Source organism: Leptonychotes weddellii, chromosome 13 (genome assembly GCF_054177405.1).
Source record: "Leptonychotes weddellii isolate Sample4059 chromosome 13, ASM5417740v2, whole genome shotgun sequence".
Taxonomy (NCBI): domain Eukaryota; kingdom Metazoa; phylum Chordata; class Mammalia; order Carnivora; family Phocidae; genus Leptonychotes; species Leptonychotes weddellii.
Genome location: NC_138381.1, coordinates 77,871,740 through 77,889,964, shown reverse-complemented (window position 1 = coordinate 77,889,964; position 18,225 = coordinate 77,871,740). Strand labels below are relative to the sequence as shown.

At 49.1% G+C, this 18,225-nt stretch overlaps 1 protein-coding gene across 3 annotated transcripts in view; it reads right to left on the bottom strand.

The window, feature by feature from the left end:
- Positions 1-18,225, bottom strand: part of TMEM132B (transmembrane protein 132B) — a 270,431-nt gene that overhangs the window by 231,487 nt on the left and 20,719 nt on the right. Inside the window, exon 1 of one of the 3 annotated variants that reach the window (XM_081802416.1) lies at positions 188-643. The exons of the other annotated variants lie outside the window; for them this stretch is intronic. The gene's annotated coding sequence lies outside the window, so the exon portion shown is untranslated. Of the gene's footprint in view, positions 1-187; positions 644-18,225 lie in introns of those variants that run through there. 3 annotated transcript variants of the gene reach the window in all.

Here is an 18,225-nt window from a genome sequence, read left to right as displayed (position 1 = left end):
AATACAGATCTCAATACTGTCTTCCAGGAAGCAGGGACCTGAAGAGGGATGAACCAAGTGACATCAAGGACCCTTCCCGGTCAGGACTCAGCGCACTTACACGTCACAGGAGCAAAAATGTGAAGGAAGTTCTAATTTGGGGAAAGGTCCTCAGAATCCAAAAGCAGGTCCTGGTTCAAGAGCTAACCTGTTAAGGAATTCCTCGGAAAGACTTTTCGGAATCGGTGACCTCATCCGACAGGAGGCGTCTGGCTGGAGTAACAGGAGCCCAACTACAAGCGGCTCGAGCCATCGGGACACGTGTTCTTTACTTGAGGCAGAGGCCGAAGGGTGGGCGGCGGCAGGGCTGCCTCGGAAGCACGTTCGCGTCATCGGGGCCCCGGCGGCGCGCCAGCTTCCCGCTCCACCTCCTCCGCAAGCTGGCAGGCTCTCCCCGCGCCGCCGCACCACCAGTCATCGAGTCCTCACGCGACTGCGTCCCAGTCAGGAGAGAAGGACGAGCAGAAGGACCCTCTCCGCCAGATTCCTTCCTCCTCAAAGAGACAGCTGTCCGAAGAAACGCTCTTCTACCTCATTGGCTAGACCCTGGTCACATGGCCACGTCTAAACTAATCACTGGCAAAGAGGGAGCTGATTGACACCCCGGCGGCGACCCATCAGGGCTCACTGCTGGAGCTGGGCCCCTCCCCTCCAGAACGAATGTTGTTCTAGCAAGGAAGCCACGTGGCTGCTGGGTAGGCGGCCAGGGGTGTCTGCGCAGGGAATATTCATTCTGTCCATCCCTCCGCGCACCACGTACCCACCAGAGATTTCCGACCACGGAAGGGATCCTTCCGAGCTTGAAAAGGTTCAGCCCTGACCACAAGCCCTGTTGCTAAAAGCATCTGAGCCCCATTCCCCCGTGAGTTCCAGTGGGGGACCCAGGAGATGTCCGAAATGCTGAGGTCGGGAGGGCATCGTGACCCAAACTGTTCGACTTCCCCCGCAGACCTCTTCGGGGTCAACAGCCGAGAGGGTTGCCGCTGCCTTCCCGCCCCGGAGGTGCCCACCTCCCCAACTCTCCATTAATCAAGATCCAAAGCCAAATCCCTCCTCAGCCGCCGACCATCTGCAGTTGTTCGCACACCTGTGTTCTGGTCCCAGGAGCCCCCGAGGTGCTAATGAAGGCGGCAGGCCCGGGACACAGCCGTGCAAAGTCTGGCCAGTCCAACCTCAACGAAGCTTCACAGTCCCCATCCTGAGGCTCGCAAACCAAAAGCGGGCAGAGCTGGGCCTCTGCTGCCACTAGTTCAAGATGATGAGGTGGCAGATCCCAGCTACTCTTGCTGTCTTCATTTGGGGACCCCCAGAAGCAGATATGAGACAAGAATTCGAGGGCAGGTGATCGATCTGGGAGGTGACCCCAGGAAACATCAGGCAGGGTGTGGCGCCAGGAGACAGGGAAGGAGTCCATAGAGGGTGTGTCATCAAGGAGAGCAGGGCGGAGGCACACAGCGCTGGGGGCCACCCGGTTCCATCTGCCGGCAGCCGTGGGAGCCAGTGGAGAAAACACTGGGAGGTATCCCACCCCAAGGAGAATTCAAGGACTCCCGGAATTCATTAGTTCCTGGCACTTTTGTTCAGCCCTACACACAAGGACAGTGCTTCCAAATGGCCCAGTTGTCAGCAGTGGGACGGTGGGCCCCACAGGAATGGCAAGGGGTGCCCGCAGGGGATGAAAGTGCCTTCTACACTTGCCAAATCTGCCTTAGTGTCCAAGCTGCAGACTCTGCATGATCCTGTGATAAGGCACCATGGGATCAAGAAGAACCCACCCCAGATGGGTCCCTGCAGCACCAGCAACAGCACTTGCACTGGGCCTGGAAGGAGTTTGCCTTTTGCAGCCTGGCAGGCACCTCTGACCCTGCCCCAGTACTCAGGACCCATCACAGGAGCCCCACTGAGCAAAGTGGTTAAAACCACAAGCTCCAGAGCAAGACCGCCTGGGTCTGAATCCCAGCTCTGCCCCTCAGGAGTTGTGTGGCCTTGACTGAGTTACTCAACCTTTCTGTGCCTTAGTTTCTTTTTCTGTAAAACGGGAATCATGATAGTCCTTCCTCGTGAGGACTTGTGAGGATTAAATGAGTTAATATATGTAAAGCGCTTTCATACCTGACATGAAGTCAGCCCTTCACAAATGTAGCTCACCTGGGTCTCCCCATTCGTTTCTCATCAACTGCCCCAGCAGACACCCTCTAAGAGACAGTAGGATTTTCAATATCCTTTCTACCTAACGCTGGTACAGCACTTAATAGTTTATGATGCGTGCATGTGATTATCCATTATTATAACTGCCAGTCCCCAAAGGCCTGCAAAGCACTGGGCACAGTCACGCATCAAACATGCATTCACTCTAATCCTGCAGACCATGAGCTCCAGGAGAGCCGGGACCATGCTGGAATGATTCTCCATCACCCTCCGGTGCTAAATGGAGTGTAGGGCTGGCTAAATAAATAAATAAATGACCGATCCTATAAACCCTACTAGGTAGACCTTACCCCCATTCTACAGAGGAGAAAGCTGAGACTCAAGGAAGGGCAGACCTAATTCTGAAGCGTGGTTCTTTCTACTGCGCCCATGCAGCCTTCTTACTGGACCCTCCCAATCACCCTAACAGATAGAGAACACTTTTACTAACAACATAATCTTGGGCAATTTGCTGACGTTTTCTGTGTCTGCTTCCCCATCTGCAAAATAGCAAGGACAACAGTCCCTCCCTCAGGAGGTGGTTGTGTGTGTAAATGTTTCGATGTGTAGAAAGAGCTTAGAGCAGTGCTGGGCACAGCAGGTACTCAAGAAATGTCAACTCATATTATCATCAATCCCATTAAACTTGAAGAGGTTAAGCAGCTGGTCTAAGGCGGAGCTGGGTCTGGACGCCAGGGTACTAACTCCCAGGGCTGGGTGCATTATTTGGTCTGACACAACTCTGGGACTCCACGGTCATAGGCAACTTTGACACCCTTCCCTAGGAGCACACTACCGAATGTGTGGAGAGTTGATCCCGCTGCATTAAAATGAAAACCAAATAGGAATATTTGAAATTGCACACAAAGATGTACATACCAGGACTCTCACCACTACATTTTTTTCCTATAAGGCAAAGACTAGAACCAGCACAAATGTCCATCACAGGGTAAAATGGGACTTTTGGACTGATAGCAAGCTAAGAGCAGAAGAATGCACTGGAAAACCTAGACCCTGTTTTCTCCCCTGAGATGGAGAATTGGCTGTACTAACTTTGAGTTTGGTGTAAAACCAGGGGAACCCCATATTTGCAGGCATTCCCTGAGAAAGAAGTGCATATTGCTAATATAATTTTGCTATAGATAAGCTACCTGTTCCCTAATCCACTTGCCCTTTGTGCTGAGCCCACAGCCGGAGTACACTTCCCAGCCTCCCTTGCAACTAGGTGTGGACACATGACTGAATTCCAACCAGCGGAATGCTAGTAGAAGAGAGGCGAGCTCCTGCCACACGTGGCCCATTAAACACTCCCACATGATGCCCAAGTGCTCGCTCTTCCCTGTGGCAGAGACTGGGGTGGGGGTAAATGAGCCTCAGGAATGAATAATCCTGGGTCCCTGAATCACCACGTGGAGGGCCTGCTTCACACCCTGACTGAACCCTTGCATGGGAAAGAGATCAAGTTCTACTGGACTACGCCCGCCCTGATAGAATAAGTTCTTCCCAGAAACATGATAGAAATCCAAAATATCGGGGTACCTGGGTGGCTCCGTGGGTTAAGCATCTGCCTTTGGCTCAGGTCATGATCTCAGGGTCCTGGATTCAAGCCCCATTTGGGGAGTCTGCTTCTCCCTCTCCTTCTGCCACTCCCCCTGCTTGTGTGCACGCTCTCTCTCTCTCGCTTGCTCGATCTATCAAATAAATAAATAAAACCTTAAAAAAAAAAAAAGAAATCCAAAATATTAAAAAGGCATAGCACAGCCAGAAGGCATCGGGAAACTAGGGGTCAAGGATGAAGAACCTACTTTTTTTTTAAAGATTTTTTTATTTATTTTTTGACAGAGAGAGACACAGCAAGAGAGGGAACACAAGCAGGGGGAGTGGAAGAGTTGGAGAAGCAGGCTCCCCGCAGAGCAGGGAGCCCGATGCGGGGGCTCGATCCCAACTGGGATCATGACCTGAGCCGAAGGCAGACGCCTAACGACTGAGCCACCCAGGAGTCCCAAAGAACCTACTTTTTGATAAATACCTCTTTTATACTTTTGGCATATTTATACCATGTGCCTGCTTTCAATTTAAGAAAAAAAAAAAAATTTAAGTGGCCAGAAAAAGCCAGGAAAGATTTGAGAGCCTTTCTAAAAGAAACCCATCAGAGATGCGGCTGGTCTTTGTCCTGGCCTCACCTTAGAAGCATCCCTGGGAGGAAGGAAGTATGTTCTCCAGTGCTGCCCCAATACAGACAGGGACGAGGTCTGGCTGCAGGGGAGGAGGAGGGAGGTCTTCAGTCCCTCAGGAAGCCAAAGGGTCCTGCCTCTGATAAGACAGTCTGACATATAACTCAGTGGTGGAGGAAAGGAAATAGGCAGCTATTTCCTAAGGCCCTAAATACCAGAGAAGTGCTGGCACCCTGAAAAGTCTACTTAAAGTGGACCCACTTAGTGCAAAGACGTAGACTCACCACATTATAATAAAGATACAATTAACCTAGAACATAATTAACATAGAATTGCCATATGACCCAGCAATCCCACATCTGGGTATACACCCAAGAGAAATGAAAACAGGTGTTCAAACAAAAATTTGTGCACAAATGTTCACAGCAACATTAATCACGACAGCTGAAAAGTAGAAACAACCCAAAGGTCTGTCAACGGATGAATGGGTAAACAAAATATGGTCCATCCATATGATGGAGTATTACTCAGCCATAAAAAGGAATGAAGTTCTGAACCATGTTACAACTTGGATGAACCTTGCAAACATGCTGAGTGAAAGAAGCGAGTCACAAAAGCTTACAGAGTGTATGATCTCATCTGTATGAAATACAGAACAGGCAAATCTATGGACAGAAAGTAGATTAGTGTTTGATAGGGGCTGGAGGGAAGGGGAATGTTCATGGGTATGGCTTTATTTTGGGGTGATGAAAATGTTTTGGAACTAGACAGAGGTGAGGTTGCACAACAATGTAAATATACTAAATGCCACTGAACTGTATACTTTCAAATGACTTAAATGGTGAGCTTGTGAATTTTAACACCAAAAAAAAAAAAAAAAAAGAAGGCATGACTAGGACTTTATCTAGAAAAGTGAAATAGAAATTTTGCAAATAAGACTTTCTTATAGTTCACAAAATGCAAATTATAACTGCAACTATACACCAATCTTTAGACTAAAGCATGAATAAAATGAATAAAATGTGGAGAGTAATCATGTAATTCATCCAACAAAATTGTTAAGAGCAGGAAGCAATGTCCTTTCCTTAGCATTTGACTTCGGTAACATAACCATAAAGATGCACGTTTTTGCTAAAATATATCAGGGCATCATTGATTTCCCCAAGGTCATCTCTTAATCCTTTGATATTCAAATCATTCTATTTTGAGGCATCTATTAAATTAGCAGTTTGGTCGATTTCCTTTTCCTCAAGTGCTGACTGCTCTAACCCTTGAGAGTCCCTCATTGGTCAATGGTTTTGTGGTGGGTCGGGCAGTTTGCCAACATCACTTTCATCGACTTCCTGAAATCCTACATTTCTTGCAAGACTCGCAATTTCACTTTATGATCTGCACTGAATTTACAGTTCATTATAATTTATTGAATCTACAGTTCCTGCCCGATCCTTTGAAAACATCAATAAAATGGGAGGGATGGGGGTAAACGTGACCTTTCCCTGCAGTTCTCAAATGTGGATAATTTTGCCCCCCATGAAACACTGGTCAATGTCTGGAGCCATTTTTAGTTGTCACAACTTGTTGGGGGGGGGCGACTACTGGCCTCTAGAGGACAGCGTCCAGGGATGCTGCGAACGTGCTATAATGCACAGAATGGACCCCCACAAAAAAGAGGCATCCAACTCAAAACATCAGCACTGCCAAGACTGGGAAACCCTGTCGTACAAGGATGTTGGGTGGGAACCAAATTTATAGATGGTCGGGTCATTGGAAAGTACTTGATGTTATGACAGTTTTGATGCCCCAGACGCCACATCAGGCAGTAATTCCGATAAGGAATATTCTCATGTTGAGGAATCCCCAGATTGCTGTCCTGGGTCCCTATTTATGGGAAGTCTGGTTCCTGTGATGCCTTCCTTAGTTGCTCTGGCTGCCAAGATTCCTGAGTCAAATTTACAGTCAATCTCTCGGTGTATGTTTCTCATAGAGACCCACCCCACCACGACACTAACTATCCAGCTGCCCCCCTAGTTTCCTTTTCCCCAGTTGTTTTAATCTTATTTGTGTACACTGCTTGAGTCCATAATGGAGGAAAGCAGGATAAATAAGCAAAAACAAAACAAGCAGCTCAACCTAATATTTAGCCAAATGGGGCAGAGAAACATATTGCCCCCTTGGAATCACAAACACCCATTGCTCCCTTCACCCCCACCCCGCTAAAGGGTGTGTGGGGTGGTTTTCTCCCCCTCCTCCTGAAATAGCAGGTGCCTCGTTATAGAATAATAGCGTTAGGCCTTGGCAGCAAATCCAATTCTTCTTATGCAGCTTTTTCAGAGGGAAGATGTTATTGGGGTCCACATCAAGACAGTTTCACTCACCTCAATAGACTACATTGTCCTGTAAGCCTGAGCCACAGCCCTTGGACTCAAAGAGTGCTCTGGAAGGGCGCCATTTTCCCAACCTCATTGGATCGCCCCAGGTACCATAGTCAGGAAACCCAGTCCTCCTTCCAATCTCCCCTCCCACAAGTTTTCCACATTCTACCAGACCTTCAAGGCCCAAATTAAGTCTCACCTCCTCCAGGAAGCCTGCCCACAACTGCCCATGGCTCTCCCTTCTATAAATTTCTACTGTTCCCCCTTTTGCTGAGTTGCCTTGTTTCAGGCAGGCCAGTTATCTCCACGGCAGTTTTAGGACCTTCCCAGGTCCCTGGCATTCTTCCTTTTATAGGCTTCCACTGTACTGAACATATTGAAATGCTCCTATAACTCACATGACATAAAATTATTTTATAAGAGTTAAAGCAAACTGAGGTTGGCTGGCCAACATTATATTTTATTTTGTGGTTGTCTGAATAGTAGTTTGGGGATTACCATTTTCTTTCGGTATTTGGGACCTAATAACTTTTTCAGATCTCAAACTTTTTTTTCCCTCTTATTTCTAATTTATTTCCAAGCACTTATTTCCAGCTCTGTGTACAGAATAGCAAAAAGTGAGAAACAACCTTGATGCCCACTGATTCATTAAAATGAATGAGGGTAGATTACAAAGTAACATGTCTACCAAAGATAAGATTTAAATACATACTTGATTATTGTAACTACTTTGCAAGATTTTTTTCCTAGCTTTATTGAGGTTTAATCCCAGATATACTCATGAGCCCTAAACACTGTGCCTACAAAACCTGATGGACAAAATGATCTCATTCATCTCTCCGCTTTTTGAAGAGAAGCGGGCATATCTTATTCTCTCTGAATCCCCATGTGCCAAGTACAGAACAGACTAAATGCTCATTAAACATTCATCCAACTAGCATTTAATGAGCACTTACTATGTGCCAGGCACTGTTCCAGGTCCTGGGGACACATCCATGAATCAGACAAAGGAGATTACTGCTCTCATGATGCTGATATTCTAGTGCAAAACACAAGTAAATGGATAATTATAGCCTACGTGAGGTGGCCATGAATGCAATGCGGAAAAACAAAACAGGGAAAGGGAGAAAGGGTATTGGGTGCTATGATAGGCAGGATGGCCAGAAATGCCCTCTGATGTGAGGACAGATGACAAGAATCATGTTGCTTCGAGGAAGTGAGACATACAAACATCAGGAAAAGCATTCCAGACATACGGAACAGCACATGCAAAGCCCCTGGGGTAGGTGTGTGCTTGGCCTCTGAGGGACGGGAAGGAGGCCAGTAACTGGTGAAGAGCAAGTAAGGGGAAGGAGGCCTTGTGCGCCATGCTCAGGACTTTGGATTTTTACGCTGAGTGAGCTGGGAGCCATGGGAGGGCCTGGAGCTGAGGAGGGAGGAGAGCTGATTTAACATTTTAACAGGTTCACTCTAGCTACTACATCCTGAAAAACAGACACGAGGACAAGGAAAAAGGCCTGAAGACCCATTGGGAGGCCACTGCAGCCTCCAGAACCTGCTGATTGCTCAACCAAGAAAACATCCAAGCCAGGAGCCCAGTGGTGCCCCTACCCACTGTCAGAAAACAAGCCCGGGCAGCTTTGTCTCCCGGACCTCTTGGAGGTGCCAGGAGAGAAGAGCCTGCATCACCATCTTGGCCTCCTCCAAGACTGGCAGGATGCCCAGACCAAATCAGTACTGAATGCACAGGGATTTGATCTGCCCTTGTGAAAGCAGGGCTGGGCCTCCATGAAACATCATCATCTTGTACGCATGCTAAAGGTTTGTGGTGAACAGAATCCCATAGACTTCCTTCTGAACCTCCAGGCAGTGAGGCTGGGTCACCCCTGGTGCTCACACAGATTTGGGGTTAGGGCAAGAAACGGCCTCCGGTCTTAAGAGGTGGTTTGAGGAAGGAAGGAGCCCCCTTCCTAAACCTTGATGAAAAAGAAGCCTCCATTTGCCAAGATGCAATGCTAAGCATGCCACAGAGCAGTGCATAATACATAAAGTATACTGCTTTTCCTAAAAGAAAAGAAAAACATATATTAGTAGTTATTTGGATGTGCATAAAGAAACGCTAGAAGGCTACACAAGAGGCAAGCACCTCTATATAATATGACAGAGAGCAAAGAACATAATGTGCTGTCAACGCCATCCAGAATATTTGTCCAAACTCTGATAATGCATTTCCACATTTCTGTCACATGTCCCTGGGACGCTGCTGGAAACCTCACCATTCAGGGGCGCCTGGGTGGCTCAGTCGTTAAACGTCTGCCTTCGGCTCAGGTCATGATTCCAGGTCCTGGGATTGAGCCCCGCGTCGGGCTCCCTGCTCCGCGGGAAGCCTGCTTCTCCCTCTCCCACTCCCCCTACTTGTGTTCCCTCTCTTGCTGTGTCTCTTTCTGCCAAATAAATAAATAAAATCTTTAAAAAAAAAAACCTCACCATTCAGGCTATGTATTTAAAAAAAAAAAAAAGTTCAGTTTATCACAACATTCCAAATATCGATCTCTTGAACAATGAATGAATAATCTAGAGGGTCGTGACCTCTCGCTACAGATGGTTTTAATGCTTTGTAATTGAGATGAAACCCACATAACATAAAATTAACCATTTTAAAGTGAACAATTCAGTGGTATTTAGTACCTTCACGTGTCGTGTGATCACCAGGACATTTTCATCAGCCCGAAAGTAAACCCCACACCCATGAGCTGTCACTTCCCTCATTTCTCCCCCCAGGCCCTGGCGACCACCAGACTGCATTCTCCCTCTTTCTATATATATAGATTTTCTCCTGTTCTGGACATTTCATGTAAGTAAGCTCCTACAGAATGTGGCCTTTTGTGTCTGGCTTCTTTTGCTCAGCATCATGCTTCTGAGGCTCATCCATGGTGTAGCACGTGTCTGTACTGCATTCTTTTTATGGCTCAGTAATATGGTTTTGAATGGAGAGACCACAATTTGTTTATCCATCCATCACTTGTAGACACTGGGATTGTTTCCACCTTTGGCCACTCTGAATAGTGCTGCTATAAACATTACAGACAGGGCTCTGTTTAAGCTCCTGTTTGCAATTCTCTTGGGTATAAACCTAGAAGTGGAAATGTTGAGTGATTCTAATTAAAAAAAAAAAAAGCTCCACCAGAATTAGGATTCCTCCTGTCCTACCCATCCTAAGCATGTCCTTCTTGAAGATTAGGGAACATATGGGGCCATCAAGCTTCATCACGGGGTCCTCGGTGGCCCAGCTGGAGGGGCTTGCTGGGAAAAGCTGATGATGACCCTTCTGTAATCACAGTCTTGGTCTCTGCCCAAATCCGGGTCACAGCCAACAAAGAGGAGGAACACAGGGTGAGAGCTGCCTCTCTCCCAGCCTAGAATGCCACGGCGTGGGTGCTTGAGATTTTCAGATTTCATTTCTGCACTAGAAATCTAGAAGCCAGATACAAAATGCTACATCACCACAGCAAAGGAAAATCACTCTAAAAGCTCTCAGTCACAAGGATCACTTGCACAATACTTTGTATGCCAGGCCCTTTTTTTCTCACGATGTGGGGGAGGGGGGGTGGGTTGGGGGGTTGCCTTTTTTTTTCTTTTAAAATATTTTTAAATTAAACTACTTAAATGAATAATAAATGCACATGGCACAAAACTGGAAAGGTACAAACGGGTACCTCCCCTCCTGTCCCCCAGCCAACACTTTCACTGGCCAAGAGGAGCTACTGGTCTCCCAGGAAGCCCTGACCAGCTACTCCACACATTTGCAAACAGATATATGTGGGTTTTTTAATTTTGTCCACACACCCACTGTTCCCCTTCTCTTTATCCACCTACCAGCACACCTTAGGGTTTTATCGCTATACATGGATCTGCTTCTTTTTTTAACCGCTGCAAAATAGTTCCTTGCTTGGATATATTATAATTTATGTAATCAGTTTAGGCCCTTTCCAAAAATTCTCCTACAACGAATAATCGCTGACATCACTATTAGAACAATTGGCACATTTTGCATGTGTGGAAATATAACTAATTGATAAATATCTCAGCATGGGATCCTGGGGCAAAGGTATGAACACTGTTAATTTTTTTTTTCTTTAGAGACAGAGGGAACACATGAGCTCGAGTGGAGGGGGAAGGCAGAGGGGGGAGGGAGAGAGAGACTCTCCAGCAGACTCTGCTGAGCGAGAAGCCCAATGCAGGGCTCAATCTCATGACCCTGAGATCATGACCTGAGCCGAAATCAGGAGTCATGCCTAACCACCTGAGCGACCCAGGCATGCCTGGATGGTATTAATTTTAATAGATAATGACCTTCAGTGCATTTTGGAATTAAGGGAGGAGGATGGAGAGTCTGTGGGGAAAAGAGATTCTCGATGTGTAAAATATATCCCAAGCACTGAAGCTCAGAACCATCTGGGAGGTAAGGGCTGGTACCCCCAACCTGGGCTCCATTCACTGCCTGCGGCCCCACCAGACTGCATGTAAGTCCTACGCCACCCAGCCAGGCCGGCCGGGCCATGGTTGGCACTCTGCCTTCCAGCCCGCGAACTGTGAGTGCCCAGAATCTGTTGACTTATGGTTCTGCTTTGATACCCATATTAATCACCATAACTTTTAATTGTGCTAATACAAGCATCATATGTTGCTAATTACACAATGAGGATGAAAAACTCTTCCAGATGAACTTAACCGCTCAATCTAATCAGTGTGGCAAGTCATGTTTTAATTACAAACTCGAGTGGACAGGGAAGGCATCTGCATGGCCTAGCGGCTCAGGGGACCCATGACTGCAGCTTGTGAATCGCAGGAATCCCAGCCGGTGGCCACAGCGCCCACGGCAGCCGTGGGCACGACGGGGGAGGCAGGCGATGCCCCCCGCCAGCTCGCGGCCTAGGGGGTGGCCCAGCCCGGCCCCTCCTGGCCACACATCTGTGCAGCCTCCTTTCCAGCCCAGAAAAGGAATCACCGACTCCTTCTCTCGGGAACTAATCAAAGAAAGGCCTGTAATCGGTGACCTCTTCTAGAACATCCTTTAACATCCCGTCAATTTGCCCACACTCACGGAGCAGAGAGAATCCGGCCACGGTAAGAGAGTAATTTCAGGGGCGCTGCAGGATGGAAAAGGATCTCAGCTCTTGTTTTCTTGGCAAAGACACAAAGAGCCCGTCAAGACTGAGGGCCAGAGAAAGAACCAGAGGGAAGGGTATTAAGAGCTGAGTTCTGTGTCCCCACAATCCACATGCGGAAACCCAAGCCCCCGTGTTGCTGTATTTGGTGACAGTGCCTTTATGTGGGTGAGAGGTGAGATGGGGCCCGACGGTGGGGCCCAATCCAGCAGGACTAGTGTCCTGATAAATCTTGATCTCTGACTTCCAGCCTCCAGTACTAAATGTCTGTTGCTTCAACCACCCACCTGTGGACGAAGGGGCCGTGGTGTGCAGGATGAAGACCTCCCACAAAGATGTCCACGCCCTAATCCCTGGAATCTGGGAGTGTGACCCTTATATGGCAAAAGGGACTTGCAGCTGAGATTAAGTTCAGGATCCTGAGATGGGCATATTCTCCCGGCTATCCGGTGGCCCAATGTGATCACAAGGGTCCTTCTAAGAGGCAGGCAGGAGGTCATTCAGAGAGTAGAAATGTAAGGATGAAGCTGAGGTCAGAAAAGACAGAGCACGCTCTGCAGCTGGCCCTGAAGGTGGAGGAAAGAGCCACAAGCCAGGGAATGCAGGTGTCCAGTGGAGACAGAAGAGATGAGGAAGCGGGGGGAGCTCCCCTAGATCCTCCAAAAGGAACGCAGTACGGCCCACACCTTGACATTATCCCAGCAAGACCCAATTTGAACTTCAGACTTCCAGAATGGTCAGATAAGAAATCCATCTTGCTCTAAGCCACCATGTTTGTGCTAACTAGTTGCAGGGGAACTAGACTAACACAGCGGCCAACGTCTCCTCCATGTCCATAAGAGACCGGACAGAAAGAGCATTCCCAGTGTAGGACTGGGGGGAAGGGCAGGGCCAGAGAGGCCCTGAGACACAGGCGAGAATGGGAAGCTGGGCCTCCCGAGGAGAGAACACCGCGTCTGGAGCCCAGTGGCAGCACCATCTGGGAGGCGAGCTTCCTCACTGCAACAGGAGGAGATGAAGCCCCGGGCAGAAAGGTGGTGACAGAGCAAGGGGAGCAGGGAAGGGACACCTCCAGCCTGTCTCCCCCCGGCTCTTGGATCTGCAGCCTGGTCTCCCATTGGCCACATCTGACAGGAGTTGAAGGGCAAACAGGTGCAGGTGATGGATGCAGCCTGTGAGGACCAGAAAGGCTGAAGAATGGATCTGGGGGGAGGGCAACTGAGAAATATCCCACACTCCTCTTTGAAACACAGTCAGCTCTCTTTAGCTCTTTCAAGCCTGACTGCTAGCCTGGGCAGCTGTGGTTGTGGCCTGACCAGCAATCACACCTTCCTCTGGTGACCGTGGCGCTGTTTTCCTTTGCAGGACTCCCCTCCACACTCTGTCCGAGTGGACTGATTCTACCCCCTCCCTCATTCCAGGAGAAGGAACAGGACCCAGACTGGGCCAGCCAGAGTCACCGTAGTTGGGTCAGGGATTGTCACATGACCCGATCCTAGCCACTGAGAACCAGACCTGAGAGCTTTTAAAAAGTCCCCAGGCAGACCCAGAAGAATTGAAATCAGGTGCTCAAATACTTGCAGGTGAGAACGTTCACGGCGGCACTATTCACAACAGCCTAAAGGTGGAAAGGACCCAGTTGTCTGTCAACAGATGAACAGATAAATGAACTGGTCTACCATTGGCTGGACTGTGATTCCCCACCATGAAAAGGAAGCGGGGACACCTGCTACAATGTAGATGAGCCTTGCAAACCTTGTATCAGTGAGAGAAGCCAAACGCAACAGGTTACACAGTGTAGGATTCTCTTTATATGAAATGTCTGGAATAGGTAAATCCGTAGAGACAGAGCATAGATTAGTGGTCACCAGAGGCTGGGGGGGGCCAGTAATGGGGAGTGACTGCTAACAGCTCTGGGGTCTCCCTTTTGGGGTGATGAAAATGTTCTGGAACTAGACAGAAGCTGTGCTTGCGCAACATTGTGAATGTACAAAACAAAAAAACATGGAATTGTATGTATGCTTTAAACATGGTTAATTTTATGTTATGTGAATTTCACCTCAATTTTAAGAAAAATAGTGGAGGAAGAACTGCTTAGGGGCGGGGACTCTCCCCCCCACCCCAAGAGAAAGAGATGACACCAAATCCATTTGTTTCCCGTTGCAACAAGCAAGTGATTTGCAGGCTCCTTTGTGGCTTCATTACAGACCATTCGTGAATGAAGCAGCCGCGTTTTCATCATGGTGCCCCCACCCCCAGGGTTCACTTTGCAGGGGAGCCCAGCCTGCTCAGATACCCAGAGTAGATGGTTAAATAAAGGGTCAGGGTGGCCGGCACAGGAGAGAGAGGACACCTCTCACTCATCCCTGCCAGCTAGAAGCCATTTGTTATATTTGGTGACAGAGGAAGCCAGGCTGAGCGCTCAGAAGGTGAACCGTGAGGGCCAGTTCAAAGGGAGGGCGAAAGGCGGTTGGGGGCCCTCCTGTGTTTTGGATGCCCTGGTTTCCCATCTTGTTCCTCAGAGTTCTTCCAGCAGGACTCAGCCTCCAGGCTCCTGGACCAATATTCTGTGCCCTGGAAACAGCTCAGAAACCCAGACAAGAGGAAACGGGTCTGCAGGGAGCAGGTGGGGTTGCAGGAAGTGCTATGCTCAGGGAAGTCTGCAGAGTTTGAGGCTGTCTTTGGGGAAGGGAAGGGCACAGGAAGACAACACAGGGGACAGCTGGTTGGGGGACAAATATTTGGAGCAGGGGGCATTTGAAATTCCCAACAGAGCCCCGTACATCCAGCTAGGCGCCTGAGACCTCCACTTAAAGCAAGCTTCGCAAATCAAACATGCCCCTGCACCTCCTCTGCCCTTGGACCACCCCACAAGAGGTGGTGCAAGTCAGCTCTTCTAAGAGCTCAGGCCCAGACTCTGACCCCTCCCTTCTCCCCACCTCCACCGCCACCCCAGGTCCAAGCCGCCAGCATCGCCATGGCCTGCTCTCCGGTCTCTACCGTGACCCCCCCAACCCTACCCCACCAGGCATTGATCTCTCTTCTACACCACAGGGAAGTGAAGCTTTTTTTTTTTTTTAATTTATTTATTTATTTGAGAGAGAGAATGAGATAGAGAGAGAGCATGAGAGGGGGGAGGGTCAGAGGGAGAAGCAGACTGCCCGCGGAGCAGGGAGCCCGATGCGGAACAAAGTGAAGCTTTTAAAATGGGAATTGGTCCAGACCACTCACTGCTCAACCCCCCCAGGGGGTCCCCACTCTACTCAGGATAAAAGTCAAAAGCACTGCATTGACCCACTGAGCCCTTTGTGATAAAGCTTCATCACCAATCTGATCTCCTCTGCCCTAGGGACCCTCAGGCCACACTGGCCTCTTTGTAGTTCCATTAACACACCTGGCAGCTCCCACCCCAGGGCCTTTGCACTTGCTGCCCCCACAGCATCCTTTCCCCCAGAGAAAGCCTAGAGATTTGCTCCTTGATGTTGTTGGGATCTCTGCTCCACACTGTCTTCTCAACCAGCTCTCCTCTAACCACAAACACCCTCGGTACAAAGGGAAGTCCCCCCAATCCAGGATTTCCCAACACCCTCCCTGCATAATTTTTCTTTATAGCAATCACTTCCGCCACTAGAATCTCTACCCACAAGAGAGTCAAGATTTTTGCCTACCTCCTTCGTTCGTATGTCCCCAGAATCCAGAACAGTGCCTGACATGGAAAGAAAATACTCAATAAATTAGTATGTGTTGAATGAAAAAATGATGTTCAAACAACTGAGCAGGTACAGAGGAGATTCACAGAAAAAAAAGTCTGGAAAGACACACAATTCTCAGAGTAGTTACCTCCGGGGAAGGAGAGGAGAACTCAGTATTGGGGAACGTTTTAATTTTCTACCAGGAGAGAATATATATGTACAACTTGTATCATTATATTTTTTTAAATAAAATCAATAGCCTTTGTATTCCATAGTATAAAAGAGAAAACTCTTGGAACAAAGAAGAGCTGCCACACAAGAAAGAGGTCTGTCTGAGTCACTGAGACTCAGCTCTGCCAAATGGTTCAGGCCAATGACCAACAGGGCTTGAGAAACAAGGGACGAGTGTCTTCACGCTCTCAGGCGTGTCCACATGGTGGTGGCCAGGAGGAGCGGGCCAGGAGAAGAGGGGCTTCAGAGGAGCCGGTGATCCCTGCTCCCGGCCCTGCTGTTGGACCCCGGGGCGGAGCCCAGCAAACTGAGTAAATGCCCCTCCCCAGGGCCGCCCACAGCATGAGGTGACAAAGGGACAGAAACAGGACGGCCCCCTACGCCCTGGTCAGCACCGTCCCAGTGACCAGGCTACTCTTCTGCCTCGCCAGAGTAGAGCAAAAGAGCCCAGCTGGCCCCGGGGCCACCCCCAGGGACACTCAGTCCCCGAGCCTTTGCCCTGCTGAGAGACGGCTGCCGCCCTGGGTTAGCCAGCCCGGTGCTGAGCCAGAGATAGATGCCCCTTGTGCCTATTCAGGCTTATATCTTTATTTCCTTATTTCCTCTCCTAAATCCCCCAGGCTCTGACCTGCCTCTGTGCTCAAGTAAGGGAGCACAAGCCCTCCTCTTCAGTGTGGAGGCTCCCTTTCCAAATCAAATCAATTTCCAAATGTTCTTTGCCTCACGTAAACTGCTGACCCACACCTCGGTGGACACCCGAGTGTCAGGAGGCACGCGGAAGGGGACCCCCCAAAGGCCGAATTCGCTCAAAGGGGGTCCAGGGAGGGTGCTCATGGTTATGGCATGAAGGGGTATGGAAGGACCTGGGATGGCAGGTGGGACAGCCCTGCGCCCTGGACCCCCACACAAAGCTGAAAACCAGCTCTGTGGAACCCAGGGGAGGAAACCCTTTTTACCATGGGGCTGCAGAAGGGGGCCTTCCTTCCAGCAACGCTCAGAAAGAAACTGCCCCTGCCAATGACCCCGCATGGCTCCCCACTGCTCTTACATAAGATCCAAATTATCCTTATGCATGCGGTAGACCACGATTCAGCCATGAACAGGAAGGAAGCACGGACACCTGCTACAACCTGGATGAACCTCAAAAACATGATGCTCTGTGAAAGAAGCCAGACACAAAAAACCACATAGTGTCTGATTCCATTGATAGGAAATGTCCCGAAGGGGCAAACCCATAGGCAGAAAGTAAATCAGTGGTGGCCAGGGGCTGGGGAAGGGAGGAATTGGGAGTGGCCACATAAAGGGTATGGGGTCTCCTTTGGGAGGATGAAAACGTTCTGGAACTAGATAGAGGTGATGGTTGTACAACACCGTGAATGTACTAAATGCCACTGAATTGCACCCTTTAAAATGGCTAATTTGTACGTGAATCTCACCTCAATAAATTGTTTTAATCCAAATTCCTTCCCTTAGTCTGCAAGGCCCTGCATAACCTGAGCCCTGTCCACGTCTCCGGCTACATCTAACGTCACTTCGGCCCATTCGCTACTTAACTGATATTCATTACACTGGACATCCCAGGCGAGCCATCAAGGAGATCCGAGTTCGAATCCTGCCTCTGCACCATTTACATACCTCGGTTTCCCCAGCTGTTAAATGAAGGCACTGGGCTAGCTGACAAGTGGGAGATGCAAATGCAAGTATCTAGAGCCCCACTGTGCAATACCTTAGCTAGTAGCCACGTGTGGCTGATTAAACTTAAATTTAAATATATGTGAATGATAATGAACTGGAATCATAAATTCAGTTCCTTTCACTGGCCACATTTCAGGTGCTCAACAGTAGCACGTGGCTAGCGGCTGCCATCCTGGACAGCGCACACAGGTAACATCCCCATCATCACAGGAAGTTCTATCGAACAGTGCTGGTCTGGAGGGCTAGACAGGCAACCTACACAAGCGACGCATTCTAGATGGAATGCAAGCTCCTTGACGGCAGGGGCTCTATCCCCCGTTCCTGGAACAGTGCCTGGCGCAGAGTGGTGGCTCACTAAACAGCTTATGAATGAACTGGAGATCGTGGCACCGCAGCCAGTTGTCCCTATCTGGGAAGGTGGCCCTGTGCTACCAGCCCTCCTGCTCTTCAAGGACAAGCCGAACATCCAAATTTTCATACTAAATCTTCTATCTCTTGAATACGGGCTCAAAAATTATTACAGCACTGTGCTGGCCAAGCAGATAGGCCCCAGGGCAGGAGGTGGCCACGAGATGCTGGTTGCAGGTGGCCAAGTTTCCTTCGGCACGTGCGTAAATGACAGGGGTTCGCACGACCCCGCAAAGCAAGCAGGTCACAGAAACTCTAA